General features: G+C 37.0%; 1 long non-coding RNA gene across 1 annotated transcript in view; it reads left to right on the plus strand.

Moving 5' to 3' along the window:
• The window catches only part of LOC139440700 (uncharacterized), a 100,693-nt gene that overhangs the window by 23,557 nt on the left and 62,302 nt on the right, over positions 1 to 14,834 (plus strand). Inside the window, exon 2 of the long non-coding RNA XR_011650882.1 lies at positions 3,273 to 3,498. This is a non-coding gene — a long non-coding RNA (uncharacterized lncRNA). The remainder of the gene's footprint in view (positions 1 to 3,272; positions 3,499 to 14,834) is intronic.

A 14,834-nucleotide genomic window follows, 5' to 3' on the forward strand; every position in this document is an offset into this window, starting at 1 on the left:
AAGAAAAGAAATAATGAGGGCTAGAAAAGAGAACATAGTTAAGGTCAATGTAGCTCTTCTAATTGCCAATTATTATCCAATTTTCTCACCTCCTCTTCTATTTTTTATTTTTTAAATTTAAAGTATGTTTTAAATGTTTGTTATTATTTGTAAGAGATTTTATTTATTTATTTATTTTTAGAGACAGAGGGGAAGGAAAGGAGAAAGAAGGAGAGAAACATCAGTGTGCAATAGAGACATGGATCAGATCCCTCCAGCTGGGGACCTGACCTGCAACCTGACCAGTTGACTGGGAGTCAAACTGGCGACCTTTCGGTTAGCAGGCAGGCACCCAATCCACTGAGCCACAGCAGCCAGGGCTATTATTTTATTTTAATTGTTTTATTATATTTTTATTATAATATAGAGTAACATACTATAAATCCACAAACTTTATGGGAATTGTTGATGATTTTTGATAAATGTTTATGGCTGTGAAGCTGTGGCCACAGCCACAATACAGAACACTTCCGTCACTGCTCAGAGTCCCTCAGACCCTTTCAAATGCAATCCTCTCCCCTCATTGCTGGGCTCGGTACTGATCTGCTTCTCATCAGTATAGTTATGGCTTTTCTAGCATTTCATACATATGTACTCTTTTGTATCTGGCTTATTTCACTTAGCTTAATGCTTCTGAGATCCACCCATGCTGTTGCAGGATCCTAGCTCATTTTTGTTTATTGCTGAGTAGTTGTCCATTTACTGAATGTGCTACTATACGCTATCTGTTCATCCGTTGAATGGACATTTGAATTGGTTCCAGTCTTGGGCAATTATGAATACAACTGATATGAATACATGAGCCCAAGTCTCTGTGTGAACATACATGTTCAGTTTTCTTGGGTAAATACCTCTTTGTAGAATTAGTCAGTTGTCGGGTAGATGTAGGTTTACCTTTATAAGAAACTATCAGACTGTTTTGGAAGTGGCTTTACTCTCTCACCAGCAATGCGTATAATTATTTCATACCTTCGTCAACACTTTATAGTGTCAGTCTTTTTAATTTTGGCTGTTTGAATGTGTGTAGGTGGTATCTTTTGAATTTATAGTTGCCTAATGATTAATAATATTAAACATCTCTTCATTATCCATTTATTACTTTTTGGTGAAGTGTCTATTCAAACCTTTTGCTCTTTTAAAAAACTGGGGTTTTTAGGAGGTCTTACTATTGAGACCTAAAAGGTTATTTTTCATTTTAAAATAAGTTTTGATTTAAATAAATGCCTTAGTGAATGTGTTTTGCAAATACTTTTTCTCAGCTATGAAAAAGAAATATTGCCTATACTGTAGAATTGTTACAAAAATTAGACTAGATAATTTGAAAAAATTCTGTACCTAATAGTAAATATGAATTCTCTTCTCATGTCCTTTCTTCTTACCAATAGGTTCAAATCCTTTAGGAAAGTTGAGAATGATACAAGAAAAAGTTTTCAATGAGGGTATCCTGGAGAGAGTATTTTCAGGGCACTAGTTGTATCATAAGGGAAACTGCAAAGAATTAAAGAGTGAATGGTGAGGATTTAATCAAGAGCAAAGGTAGTTCTTTCAGAAAATAGGGGTAGCAGGGAAGAAGAGAGGAGACAGTAGACAGTCTAAGTGAGAGGCATGTTTGCACAGTAGTTCAGCACAAGAGTCTGCAGCCAGACCGCTTGGGTTTGAAGCCTAGTTCTGCCATTGACAAGCTGTGTGAATATGGGGAAGCTATTTAACTTCTCTGTGAAAGAGCAGGTAAGAAAGCAATGCATGGTCACCAGGGAAGTAATGAGGCATGATCCTGGGGGAAAGCTCAGATTTGCATTTACTAAGGAACAGGATCCAAGACCACAAGGAACTCTGAGGGATATGTCAAATCACATGATCTTAATTTTTTCAATAAAATGTGATGTTAAATCATCTTTTCAGAAAGAGAAGAATGAAGGTCAGAGTTGAGAGTTAAGAAAAGTGAAACAGGTGAGGAACAGTGATTGTTGAGATTCAAGTGATGAGTTGGCAAAAAAAGCATTAAAAGATTGCCAAAAATCAAGAAGGATGCAGGTGAGCTTAGAGAGCATGAATTATAATTGGGTTCCATCAACAGGTTTTTGTGACTTGCTCTAACAACACTTATCAGGCTGGAAGTAGGAAAGGGAGAAAACAGAACACAACCTACTGAGAGAAGATAGTGGTTGGCAGCCAGCAAATGTTTAAGGGATTCCAGATGGACACATTGTTGACATGGTCATTTTGCAGATGCATCTGTACTATGGAATAGTGTGCAGATAAAGAGGGAGGTGTTCATGAGCATGTTTTAGTTCTGTAAGGAGAAAAAAGACAAGATTTTTTTTAAGTAACAAAATTTATCTATTTATTTACTTTAACTTTAAAGACTAGATTTAGTTGGAGAAAACAAAAAATCCCACAACCCAAAGCATGAGATTCACATCTCAAGAGATCTCCCTGGTATTAAGTCTACAGATTACAAATAATTTTCATAGAAGATATTTCTGTACAAATTTTACATGTATTGAGGAGTGAGACATACATTCCTGCTTCTGTTTTGACAGGGAAAAGGTAGGGGAATGGAAACAAAATCACTTTTTGGATGCAACTATTTGGAAGGGATAGGCTCAAAGAGGGCAAAGCCTACCTCTTCATCATCTACAGCAAATAATTTAAAAAAAACAAACCCAAATCTTTCAGCCTTGTCTCTCTCTCTCTAGAAGCCCTTAAGTGCCAAATTTTAAATGGCTGCCAAGATGGACCAGACAGTAAGAGAGAAAACTGAAAATGTGGTGGCTCAGGTGTTTCAGTCTCAGTGATAACCAAATGCATATGAAGTTGATGGATGGGGAGAGGTCCAATAGGAGGCTCTTCTGTCAGGAAAATTTTAGAGTGGAAGTTTTTGAGGTAGAGAACTTTGGAGGTTGAAGTACCTGGTGGTCTCATGAGTGTCAGAGTGAGAACACAGATGGGAGAAGTAGCAAATTCATTGATTATGAGACTGTAGGCTAAGTATTACAAAGGGTCATGCTGGGGGTAGTACAGGAAGATGCTCACACACACTGAGAAAGACCAAAGTCCCCAGGAAACAAGGAAGACTGCTTTAGAGATCAATACATTATGGCAGAGATTTCTCAGCTACATTATTTTTGCCAATCCGTCCTAAAAACAGGTGGTAGATCTGTATCCAGATGAATATTTGCTTGGCCTTGTCTTATAACTAAGTCTTAGTGAGTTTCTCTGTTATCTTTTAGAATTGATACCATCTCAATGCCCATGGCACACCCACGCCTTGCTCCGGAAAGAAGCTATCAAAACCCGGTTCTCAGCAGCTTCCCCCTTATTCTCCTGCCTGCTGGGATAACTCCAGTGAGCTGCCTTTGTCTGGGACAGAACAGGAAGCCTGGAGAGAGTGAAAAACGAAGTATTCGTCCCTCCTCCTTCCTGTGGGATCACCCTAAGCAGGTGGAAGAGTAGGAGGTACTGCTTATCCATATTTCAATGCTTGTTAAAAAACAGGTCTTGGCTTTTGACTCAAGGTGCTAATGTATGTATTCTACACATATGTACTTTCAGCCCCGGGGTTCTTAAGTATAAGTACATAGGTATGTAAAAGACCATTTAAAATAAGTGGCTGAAATCTCTAGGGGAGAACTCTATTCTCCTTCCTCCCCCACTTCTAGTGTGTTAGGAAAAGTTGTGCTTGAAGAACGCCCATGGGAAGAACAATAATCTTTATAATTCAGCTACAGCTTATAATTCATCACTTACCACATTGAGAAAATTAAACTTGCCAGTGTCTACCTCAAATGTCTTAAAATTTATTTAAACAAGGTCAATTTCTTCTTCTTTCACTGAAAACAGGCAAAATATTGCCATTTAATATCCTCATTCCTAGTAATTGGCAGCACACACACAAATAACTCAGGGGTTGAGGTGCTTGTATTGATAATCAAATTTCAAAAAAGGGCTCTGAGAAAATGTTTTATTATTTATCTGGTCTGGACTGACTGTCTTCATTAAATACATTCACTGGGTAATTGCTTAACGTACCACTTCCCTTTTCTGGTGAAATCACATGTAATACGTCCAAAATGACTGGAAAGAATCATGGGATTTATACATAAAAACACAGCATTGCTTTTCAAAAAGGACTTGGTATGTTCAAGAACTATTTATTTTCAGTGTATGCTTTGAGGTGTTTATATTATATGCACAGAAAATAATTCATTACAAGCACATCTTCCCGTCTATGCCAAACTAAATGGCCCTGTGATACCGACATCATGCCCGTTCGTACTAGTAGGAGTGACAGGTGCCAAGAGGACTAAGGTTAACACCAAGAATGCGCGGAACGGTTTCCATGATCATCAGGGCACAATTGTCTGATGGCATAAAATTGAACAGAACTAGAAGATGGAAAAAGGGTGTGGCATTGCGAAAGAACTTTATTCATGGATGCAAATTTATGCTTAAAATGAAGTGGACGTGATTCATCATCTTTGATTTTCAGGCAAAAGTTAGAAACTAGTTAAATAGAGGGAGAACTTTCAGAGCAATCTGAGGAATTGTTCTGGAACTTTCTTTGCCCCTACCTCAGTTATGCTAATTATCACCACTTCTATCTTTCTTCCGTAAAGGATGACAACATATCCCCCTTTTTTTAACCAACGCTTTTGAAAAGTTCCCGTCATATCTTTTTTACAACTTCATGCCACCAATCCACACATTGCCTCGAATATCTGCTATTTCCTCCTACACATTTGGGAAAGCCTGTTGGTAGAGTCTGTTCCCATAAAGAACTCAACCTAAGAGATGATTGGGAAAAAATTCTTACCCAAGGGATAATCCAAAACATTTTTTTTGTCTTCCCTTCAGACTGTGGATTATGTTTTCATTCCATTTTATAATTATAATTAACACTTCCTTTGAATTCTTTTAAGAACAGTGAAAAGGAATCAGCAGCTTTAAAATTATTATGAATATGTAAATGCTCATCACTTAAAGGCTTCCCAATGGTGCAGTTTCGTGACTTTGGTGCCATTCCAAGGACAGTTTGTTGTGTTAAGTTCAAGTGACCAATTACTTATGCCACCAATTACTTCACATCATTCCATGGTTAGTTTGTTTTATAATACCTAGTTGAGACAGTCTTCTGTGTGAGAGTGTGTGTACGAGGGTGTTTTTTGTTTGCTTGTTTGTTTTTACTTGCTTAACCACTTCACCTTTTAAACCCAGCCAGTCTTCTAATGTTGCTTTTCCCCACTGTGTATCTAAATAGTCTCTTTCTTAGTCTTTATTACTTAGAATCAGTTTTATTCTTCCTTAAGGCTCCTGACTTAGGTTTTAATTTGACTAGTTTCATCATTTGTGGACCAATACTTTATACTTATCCCACTCCCAACTCTTACCATAGAGCTCTCTCTTAGAATCCTTTTAATAGTATTAAAATTTGGACTAGTTGCTGTCTAGACATGATGTCATTGTAGAAATCTCTTTTATTGTGCTCCTGGATTGGATGGAGCTACTATTTTTGTATCCTACACCTTCCTTTTGATTATTTTGTGACTTGTTTTGCTGTAGTACATTTTCAAGCAACTGCCTCTGGAAAGATGAATGTGGTGCAAATGTTCTGAGACATTACAAGTTTGAAAATGTATTCTGCTCTCACTTCTGATGGAGAGCTTGGCTAAGTGTTGGATTTGAAGCTGAAAAAAATTCCCTTAAAACTTCCACAATATGATAAACTTATGAAAATCCCACAGCTAGCATCTACTCAATGGTGAAAATCTGAAAGCTTTCTCCCTAACACCAGGAATAAGACAACATTGTGTGTTTTTGCCATTTTATTCAACTTTGTACGGGAAGTGTTAGCTAGAGAATTTAGGCAAGAAGAAGAAATAAAAGGCATTCAGAAGCAAAGAGGAAAAAGTAAAACTATTCATAGATGGCATGCTCTTTTTTTTTTTTGCCTTGTTTTAAATCCTCACCCGGGGATATGTTTATTGATTCTAGAGAGAAAGAGAGAGAAACATTGATGCAAGAGAGAAACATCAAATGGCTACCTTCCTTACACACCCCGAACAGGATCAAACCTGCAACCTAGATATGTGCCTGGACTGGGAGTCAAATCCGCAACGTTTTGGTGTATGGGATGGTGCTCCAACCAATGGAGCCACCCAGCCAGGGAGAGCTTATCTTTTACATAGAAAATCCTAAAGAATTCTTCAAAACTATTAGTACCAGTAAATGAATTCAACGAATTTGCAAGATATAAGATCAACACACAACATTCAGTTTTATTTTCATACACTAGCAATGTATAATACAAAAATAATCAGTACTACAATTCCGTTTATGATAGCATCCAAATGAATAAAATACTTAAGAGTAAATTTAACTGAGGAGGTGAAAGACTTGCACACTAAAAACTGCAAAACATCGCTGAAAGGAATTAAAGAAGACCTAAATGAATGGGAAGAGAGAATGTATTCTTGGGTTGGAAACTTAATATTGCTAAAATGGCAATACAACCTAAAGTAATCTACAGATTTAATACAATGCCTATCGAAAGACCAATAACCTTTTTTTTCCCCCAAAATGGAAAAGGCAACCATCAGATTCATGTGGAATTGCAAAGGGCCCAAAATAGCCATATCAATGTTGAAAAAGAAAAACAAAATTGACGATTTCACACTCCTTAGTTTAAAAACTTATTACAAACTACGGGAATCAAAACTATGTGATCCTGGCATAGGGATAACATACAGATCAATGGAAAGGAATTGTGAGTCTAGAAATAAAGCTGTGGGTCTGTGGTCAATTGATGTTGACAAAGGTGCCCAGACGATTTAATGAGAAAGAATAGTTTCTTCAACACATGGTGAGGGACAACTGGATATCCATTCACAAAAGAATGAAGTTGGACTCTTACCTCACTTTACATACAAAAGTGAGCTCAAAATAAAGACGTGAATTAAGAGCTAAAACTATAAAAGTCTTAGAAGAAAATTTAGGGGTAAATCTTTATAACCTCAGATTTGGCAATGATTTTCTTACATATCACATCCAAGTTGCAAGTAACGAAAGAAAAAATAGATAAGTTTGGTTTCATTAAAATTAAAAACTTTTATGCATGGAACACCATTAAGAGAGTGACAGGACAATCCATAAAATGGGAAAAATATTTGCAAATTACACACACACACACACACGATAAAGATCTAGTACTCATAATATATAAAGAACTCTTATACTCAACAACAAAAGATAAAAATCTAATTTAAAAATTGGTAAAGGACTTGAATAGTCATTTCTCCAAAGACGATATACTAGTGGCCAAAAAAACACATAACAAGATGACCAATGTCATCAGTCATTAGGGAAATGAAGATCAAAATCAAAACTACAATGAGATACCACTTCACAACCACTAAGATGATCATTGGTGATGGGGTGGAGAATAACAGGTGCTGGCAAAAATGTGGAGAAATTTTAACCCTCAAATATTGCTGTGGCAAATTTCAAGTTACATGTATTTTGCCTCAATGAAAAAAAAGGATGGCAGAGGAAGCTAAAGTAGACACCTGTGCTTGTTAGTTTTGTCAACTTGGCTGGAATATAGTATCCAGTTATTTAATCAAAAACTAATCTACGTATTGCTGTGAAGGCATTTGGTAGGAATTTTGTAGATGTCCCTAACATTTACAGTTGACTGGCTTTAAGTAAAGGAGATTACCCTTGATAATGTGGGTAGGCCTCATCCAATCAGTGAATGATCTGAAGAGGAAAAACAGAAATTTTTGCCCTAAAGCTGCAGCATCAACTCCTGCCTAATTCCAGCTTGCTGGCCTGCCCTACAAATTTCAGACTTGCCATTCCCCACTATTACACATGCCAAAAAACCAGAATTCTCTTCTGGAGGGCAGGCCTTGTAGTACAGGCTTCCCCAGCTAAGTGAGTGTTCTAGGAACCCATCTGTGTCAGTCTACCAACTGGTGGTGTTGTGAGAGGCTGCATTCCGCTTCAGTGACTTTTTTTTTGAAGACTCTTTCAACTCATTTGCCCATTTCACAATGGGTGATTTATAAGCATACTTGCCCACACTGCACTGAGTGTTCAGCAGTTTTTGACCAAAAATGGCTTGATCCCCATGCCCCACCCTCTTTATTCACCTCATCTCAAGTCTTCAAAAAGAAATGTTTTGCCAATGTGGAAGAGGTGAAGCAAAAAATGGCAGAAGCACTAAAAGGCATCAAAGTTGACAAGCTCAAACACTGTTTCAAGCAGTGGAAAAAATGTCTCTATGGGTGTATTGCATCTAATGGAGAGTACTTTGAAGGTGACTGAAATTTAAACATGTAAAAATAGATACACAATTTTAAAAAAAATAAATGTCAGGTTTTTTAGGTCCCCCCATGTACATCTCTCTTTCGCTCTCATTTTTATGAGAAAAAAATCTCTTAAAATATTAAAGCAATCTTCCAATATTTGAGTTGCTGATGAGAATTCTGATACCAATCTGATAATCATTCTTTTGTAAATGATACTCTAGTTCTTCCTAGATAATCAGCTCAATTTCTTTTAGAGAAGAACCCTCAAATTACTTTGCTTTGCATTAAGTGCCTGACTGCAAGCTCTTCCACAGGGGGAAAGATGTGGGATGGGTTCATTGTTAAGCATTTTCATTTAAAAATGATTCCCTAACTTCTGTCACATTCCTCGTCCTCCACCCTCAGTCCCGTCTGGATGAACCTCTCCCCGGCTCCTTGGATACCCTTCCTTCCATGTGTGTTCTGAGGTGGGGCTTCCTTTTTCTGTCTTCACCAATACACACCTTTCCATTACCTTTCCATCTTCTAGAAATGTGTAGCACGTTGTTGCAGGCTAAAATCTTCTCCCTCTACTTTTCCTCTTTCTTCTTGAAGGATTCTATTTATTTTCAAAAAACATTCTTATTATAACTTCACCTCAGGAGAGTGAGTTGTAAAAAACACATGCTTAGTCACCATTTTGAACCTAAAGCCCCATTTAAAAAAAAAGTTCTTATAATCTGAATTCTGGGTTAATTCCTAAATTGAAAATATTACATTAAATTCACCAGCAACTTTCTGTTCCATTTTTTTTCACAATAGTGGTGCCTTTAATTTTCTTCTTTGAAAAACTGATTTTGTTGTTGTTTACAAAAATCCAGTGTATTGTAGATAAATTAGAAAAGAAAAAAATCACAAAAGAGACAAATCGACCAGTCTTTTTTCTCTTTTCAATCACCACGTTTCCCGCTCCAGTTCTGTTTCTACCCATTTTACAGATTCTGCGACTCTAAGGACCAGCGCCAGGTGACAGAGACAGAGTTCTCCCACACAAGCAGGACGAGGGTAGGGACACGTGAGCTGATATTTGTATCTGTAGACTTGATATTATTATAAAGTTGGCAGGGATAACTGGTTTTTTAGCTAAATCTTTGTGAATATTTTTAACTAATTTCTTTAAGACAAATATCAAGACATTGAGACAAAAGACGCAAGAAAACTTTTCAAAGGTTCTTAATACATATTGCCAAACCGCCCTCTGGGCTGGCTGGCAGTTTCAGCACACGCAGCGATGTTTGATGCTATGCTTTGCTCCTTTATTTCTCAACACTGCCTGTCATTACTTAATTTTTTTGTAATGTAGTAGGTGATAAAGCAATCTCACTGTTTGATTTTACATTTAAAAATGATTAGTAAGTTTAATTTTTTCATATATTTATTGGATATCTGTATTTTTTCTTTTTTTAGCAAATTGCTAATTTCTGTGGGGGTTGCTCATTCTTTTTTTTATTAACTGAATTGTTTTCAACTTTTGCTCAATTTTTATGGAAAACCCATGATGTGCCAGGCACTGTTCCAAGTGTTGGAGATACAAGAATAAACAAAGTATCAACCTTGCCTTTGTGGAGCTTATACTTTAATGGGGAGCAGATAGATAGTAAATTAAAAATATGAGTAAAACATGTGGTGGGTCCGATGGTGATGAGCGCTATGGAGAAAAATAAAGCAGGTGAGGATAAATATGTCTGTAGCTGGGTTCTTTGAGGATCTACCAAAGGTGACATTTGAATAGACATCTGAAGGAGGTCAGAGAATGAGAATTTAACGTTGAGTAAGAACTTCCAGGAAGAGGTACTAGTAATTGCAAAGACCCTGAGGTGGCTGCGTGCCTGTCACATCTGCTGAACTGTACGGAGGCCAGGGTGGCTGGAATTGAGCAAGTAAGGAGAGTATTAGAAGAAAGGGTCAGAGAGCTGTGGGTACGTGTACGGGGGCAGATCATGCAAACACAGATGAGTTAAGATCCTTGGTTTTTATTCTGCAACAGCAAGTTATTCAAGAGATATGAGCAGAAGAATGACATGCTGTAATTTGTGTTTTAAAAAGATTTCTGTGGTAGCTGTGTGAAGAATGGGCTGCAGAGTGCAAGGCAGAAGCAGAGAGACCAGTTAGGAGATTATTCAATAATCAAAGAGTTGGTTCTTGCAGAAGTGATAAGAAGTGGTCCAATCATGCATAATTTTTGCATCTATATTCAAGAGTGAGAGCTACCTATTCATCCACCCACCTGCCTGCCCTTCAATCCATCAGTCTGTCCGTCCAACCATCCATCCATCCATTCCCCATTCAAATTGTAAAATTTAGATTTCAGAATTTAGATTTGGAAAATGTCCATATTATTTATGCTCATAAATGGTTCAGACAGCATAGAAATTGTATGTTTCTCAAGGTTCAAGAAAACTTGCTCATGTGACAATCTGGACCCTATGCTTTTCTTGGAGATAAGGTTTTGATAGCTTTTCATGTATCTTTAGTGTTAGTGGCCATTTCAGGTCGTCTGTCTCTTCCTGAGTCAATGTTGGTCATTTGTATTTTTCTAGAAAATAATTTATTTATTTGAGATTTAAAAATGCCTTGTTTTGAGTTGTATATATGCCCTTATTATTATTTGTTTTGTCTGTTTTTTGATTTATTATACCAAATAATGGACTGTCTATTTTATTGTATTTTTTTCTTTTCAAAGATTTTGTTTATTTTTTAAACAGGGGGCAGGGGAGGGAGAAAGAGAGGGAGAGAAACATAAATGTGTGGGTTCCCTCCCATGTTCCCCCTACTGGGGACATGGTCCCCAACCCAGGCATATGCCCTGACTGGGAATCAAACTGGAGACCCTTTGGTTTGCCGGCACTCAATCCACTGAGCCACACCAGCCAGGGCTTTTATTGTATGTTTTCCTCAAAGAGTAAGCTGCTCTTGAGTTTGTCTATTTACTCTTTTTCTTTTTTTTAGGTCATTTTCATTTCCTTTAAAATTATTTCCTTCTTCTTGCTTCCCTGATATTTATTTTGTTACTCTCTCCTGATTTCTTGAATTAAATACTTCGTTTTTTCCTTTGTGTTCTGAATGTGCCTCAGATAAATGAATGCTTTACCTATGTCCCATCGATATTGCTATGTCATGTTTTCATTATTGCTCTTTCCTTAGAACTTTACAATTTCAGATTTGTCCCAAGAGCTATTTCATAGTGGTTTCTTTTTTCATTTCCAAATGTTTGTCTTTCAGTTTATATTTTTGAAATTAATTTCTAGTTATAAAGATTTGTGGTCAAAAACCATCTTGCATGATTCCTGTTTTGTTGGAATTCACTGGGGTTTTCTCTAAAAAATTTTATTTATTTATTTATTTATTTAGAGAGTAAGGGAAGGAGAGAGAGGGAGAGAAACATTGATCATTTGCCTCTCATATGTGCCCCCAGGGCTGAACCCATGACCCAAGCGTGTGTCCTGACTGGAAAGCAAACCAGCAACCTGTTGCTTTGCAGGATGATGCCCCAACCAAACTGGACCGCATGGGCCAGGGCACTGAGATTTTCTTTAGAACTTAATGCATAAACATTTTTATAAAGGTTCCACGGGTTTTTAAAATAGAAATTACATTCTTGTTGAGTACTGAGTTCAATTCATAGTTACTAAATCAACTTAATTAATTACATTATTTATCACTTCAGTTTCATAATGTTTTGTTTAATATTTGAAGAAGAGAGATATTTAGGTCATCTACCTTTACTGTGTTGTTTATTTACCTTTTTACTTTATATATTTTACTTGAAACATATATTTTACTTGAAATATATAGTTTCATGACCGTTAATTTTTTTCATTAATATAAAATGTCTTTGTGTTATTATATAATTGTCCCATTCAATGTATATTTTGCCTCAAATATTAATATTGTAGTTACTGCCTTTTTGGTATGTATAAGACCCCTTGACTTGGCTATACCTTATAAATTTAGCTTTATTAAAAATCAATTGAGATAAGTCAATATTAGTAATTTAATTTTTTCTTTAAAAATCACATTATGTTATATACATAGTCTACCTATTTTACATGTTCAGAATTATTTTATAAAATTTATATAATTTCATATGATATGATCTAAAAATATAGGTTTGGAATGGAAAATAAATACAAAAACAAGATTTTAAAAATTGGGTGTCATAAAATAAAATAAAAATTACAAACAGTAATGAGAAGTCTGGATGACAATGTTAGGGTGAGAAACTCGGCCTAGAAAGACACACATTGTCTGTCCATGGTTAATTATTAGGTGAAATAGAAACATTTAAAGAGATCAAGCTTCCTCATTACTATTGAGTTGCTTATTCTGTTTGTTTTCTGACACCCTTCCCTCATATTCATATTCTGTTCTTCTCTGTCCTGACCGTGCCCTGGGAGGATCACCCCATGCACACTGTTCCACCTACTCTTCCTCGTCAACAGGCTACTGGAAGAGCTTAGCCAATGAGAGGAGAGTTTGGAGGAAGAGGAAAAAAAGCTGGAGTATCCCTGCCCTGTTCTGCACTGAGCAGCCCCTTCCTTCTTGGCCTCCAGTAATGCCATTTCCTAACCTTTCCCCTTTAGGTTTAGAGGTGGTAATGGTGCTAATCTCTGGGTGCCCCAACACCCCTTATTGGTCCCTTTAATCCTTCCCACACCTCTGTAAATTGTCACTTCATTAAAATCTCTTCCCATTAATCATCTAGATGGAATTCTCTTTTCTCCCCAGATCCTGACTGATCAGTGCAGTTTAAGCCTGGGTTCTTTATTATAAGCAACAGAAAACAACACAGTTCTTTAAAAAGAAGGAAGAGGTGGAAGAAGGGGTGGGGTTGGAAGCATGTCAGGGTAGAGAGAGTTAATGGGAAACTTGAGAAACAGGCTTAAAAGGTGGGCAAGAGCCATCTGAGAACTAGGCAACAGAAGCTACAATTAAAGTCATGTTGAAGGAATGATCTGGCTCATGTGCTTCTGCTCTTCAGATGATCTTGAACCCTCTCAAAATAATTGTATACCAACTCCACATTCAAAGCCCAAGGAGAGGCTAGTCACACGCTTGTCCACTGGCTGTGATGGAAAGGCGGAAGGGGACATTGATCATAGGAAGTATCCGTAGAAAAATAAGGCAGATAGGAAGGAGGGATGGATACCAAACAGACGGAGATGACCAATGCCCAGTGTAGGTACTGTTGTTAATTGTATCTTAAAGTTCAACTGTACTATTATATAAATACTTGTCATAGTACATTATGGACTTAATGGGTTGTGGGGTTAAGTGACTTCTCTTAATTATGTAATTATTTGCTCATTCATTCATTGATCTCTTTTATATGTCTGCAATCGAACCCCAGCCATTGGTTAAGTTATCCAGGATGTATTCCTTAGATTTCATTTCTTCAACCCAGAATATTAATGTTCAAGTAAAGCAACTATACACATGGCAATAAGTTCAGAATTTTATGAATCAGATTCACAACAAATATGCTATCATCAGCTTTTTTCAAGAAACAATATTGTCTGACACTGCTGATAACCCTCACAAATGAATTTCTTCTCGGTTATCAGGATCCTGAGCCCATATTAAAAATCAATGTTAATTCAAAAATTCTCAGCTCAAAATGCAGCTTGTTCTGAGCTCTAGGAATTGTGCAGGAGAAGGAAAGAAGAATGATTTGTGATCCGAGGAATATGCTTTGACAGCCTAAACCCAAAACACATTAAAAAATTTCCACAGGGGCTTTAAAGGCGACCTTGGTGAGGAAGGGCAAGCAGTCTTCACCTGGTGAAGGCAGGGTGAGAAACTCTGCCTAGAAAGACACACAGACTAGATTTAAGATGAAAATAATTTTGGATTTCACCAGATGAGTGCTTTGGGCTTTTGGAAATACAATTTAAATACTGGCATCTCAGCAATAAATATTGAGGAATCTTGAAACTAAACATCAGATTGGCACCCGCCAATAAGCCTCTAAGAGCAATGAGAAGATTCAGCTGTTGCATAAGGAAGCACCGGCTCCACCTACCCTGTCGCTGAAATGACTCCCCAGTGACCTCCTTGGAAGCTCATTTTGGAGCGGGTCCACAGGGTATAATTATGAGATTCCTAAGCTCCCATGCCGTAAGCTAGAAATAAAGGTCATCTAACTCACAGGTTAGCCAGAAGTCTCTGTCCTGAGTTAAGTATGATGGTACAGGAATAGGGAGGCCTTGTACTCCAATTCACAAACTTATTCCTTAAAAGGAAATGGTGGTAGAAAATCATTCTACTTCTCCAGTGTTTAATGGGTGTAAAAGTAAAATGCTTTATAGTTAAATATATCAAAAGAAAACTTCAAGTTTATGTTCCAAATAGAACACATGGGTTCTAACTTGTGAAGTCACAGCAAACTGTGTTGCACAATTCTTTAATGTAACTTTGAAAATACTTCTGCTCACTACTGTCTTC

The sequence above is a fragment of the Desmodus rotundus genome, chromosome 2 (assembly GCF_022682495.2).
Source record: "Desmodus rotundus isolate HL8 chromosome 2, HLdesRot8A.1, whole genome shotgun sequence".
In the NCBI taxonomy this organism is placed as follows: Eukaryota; Metazoa; Chordata; class Mammalia; order Chiroptera; family Phyllostomidae; genus Desmodus; species Desmodus rotundus.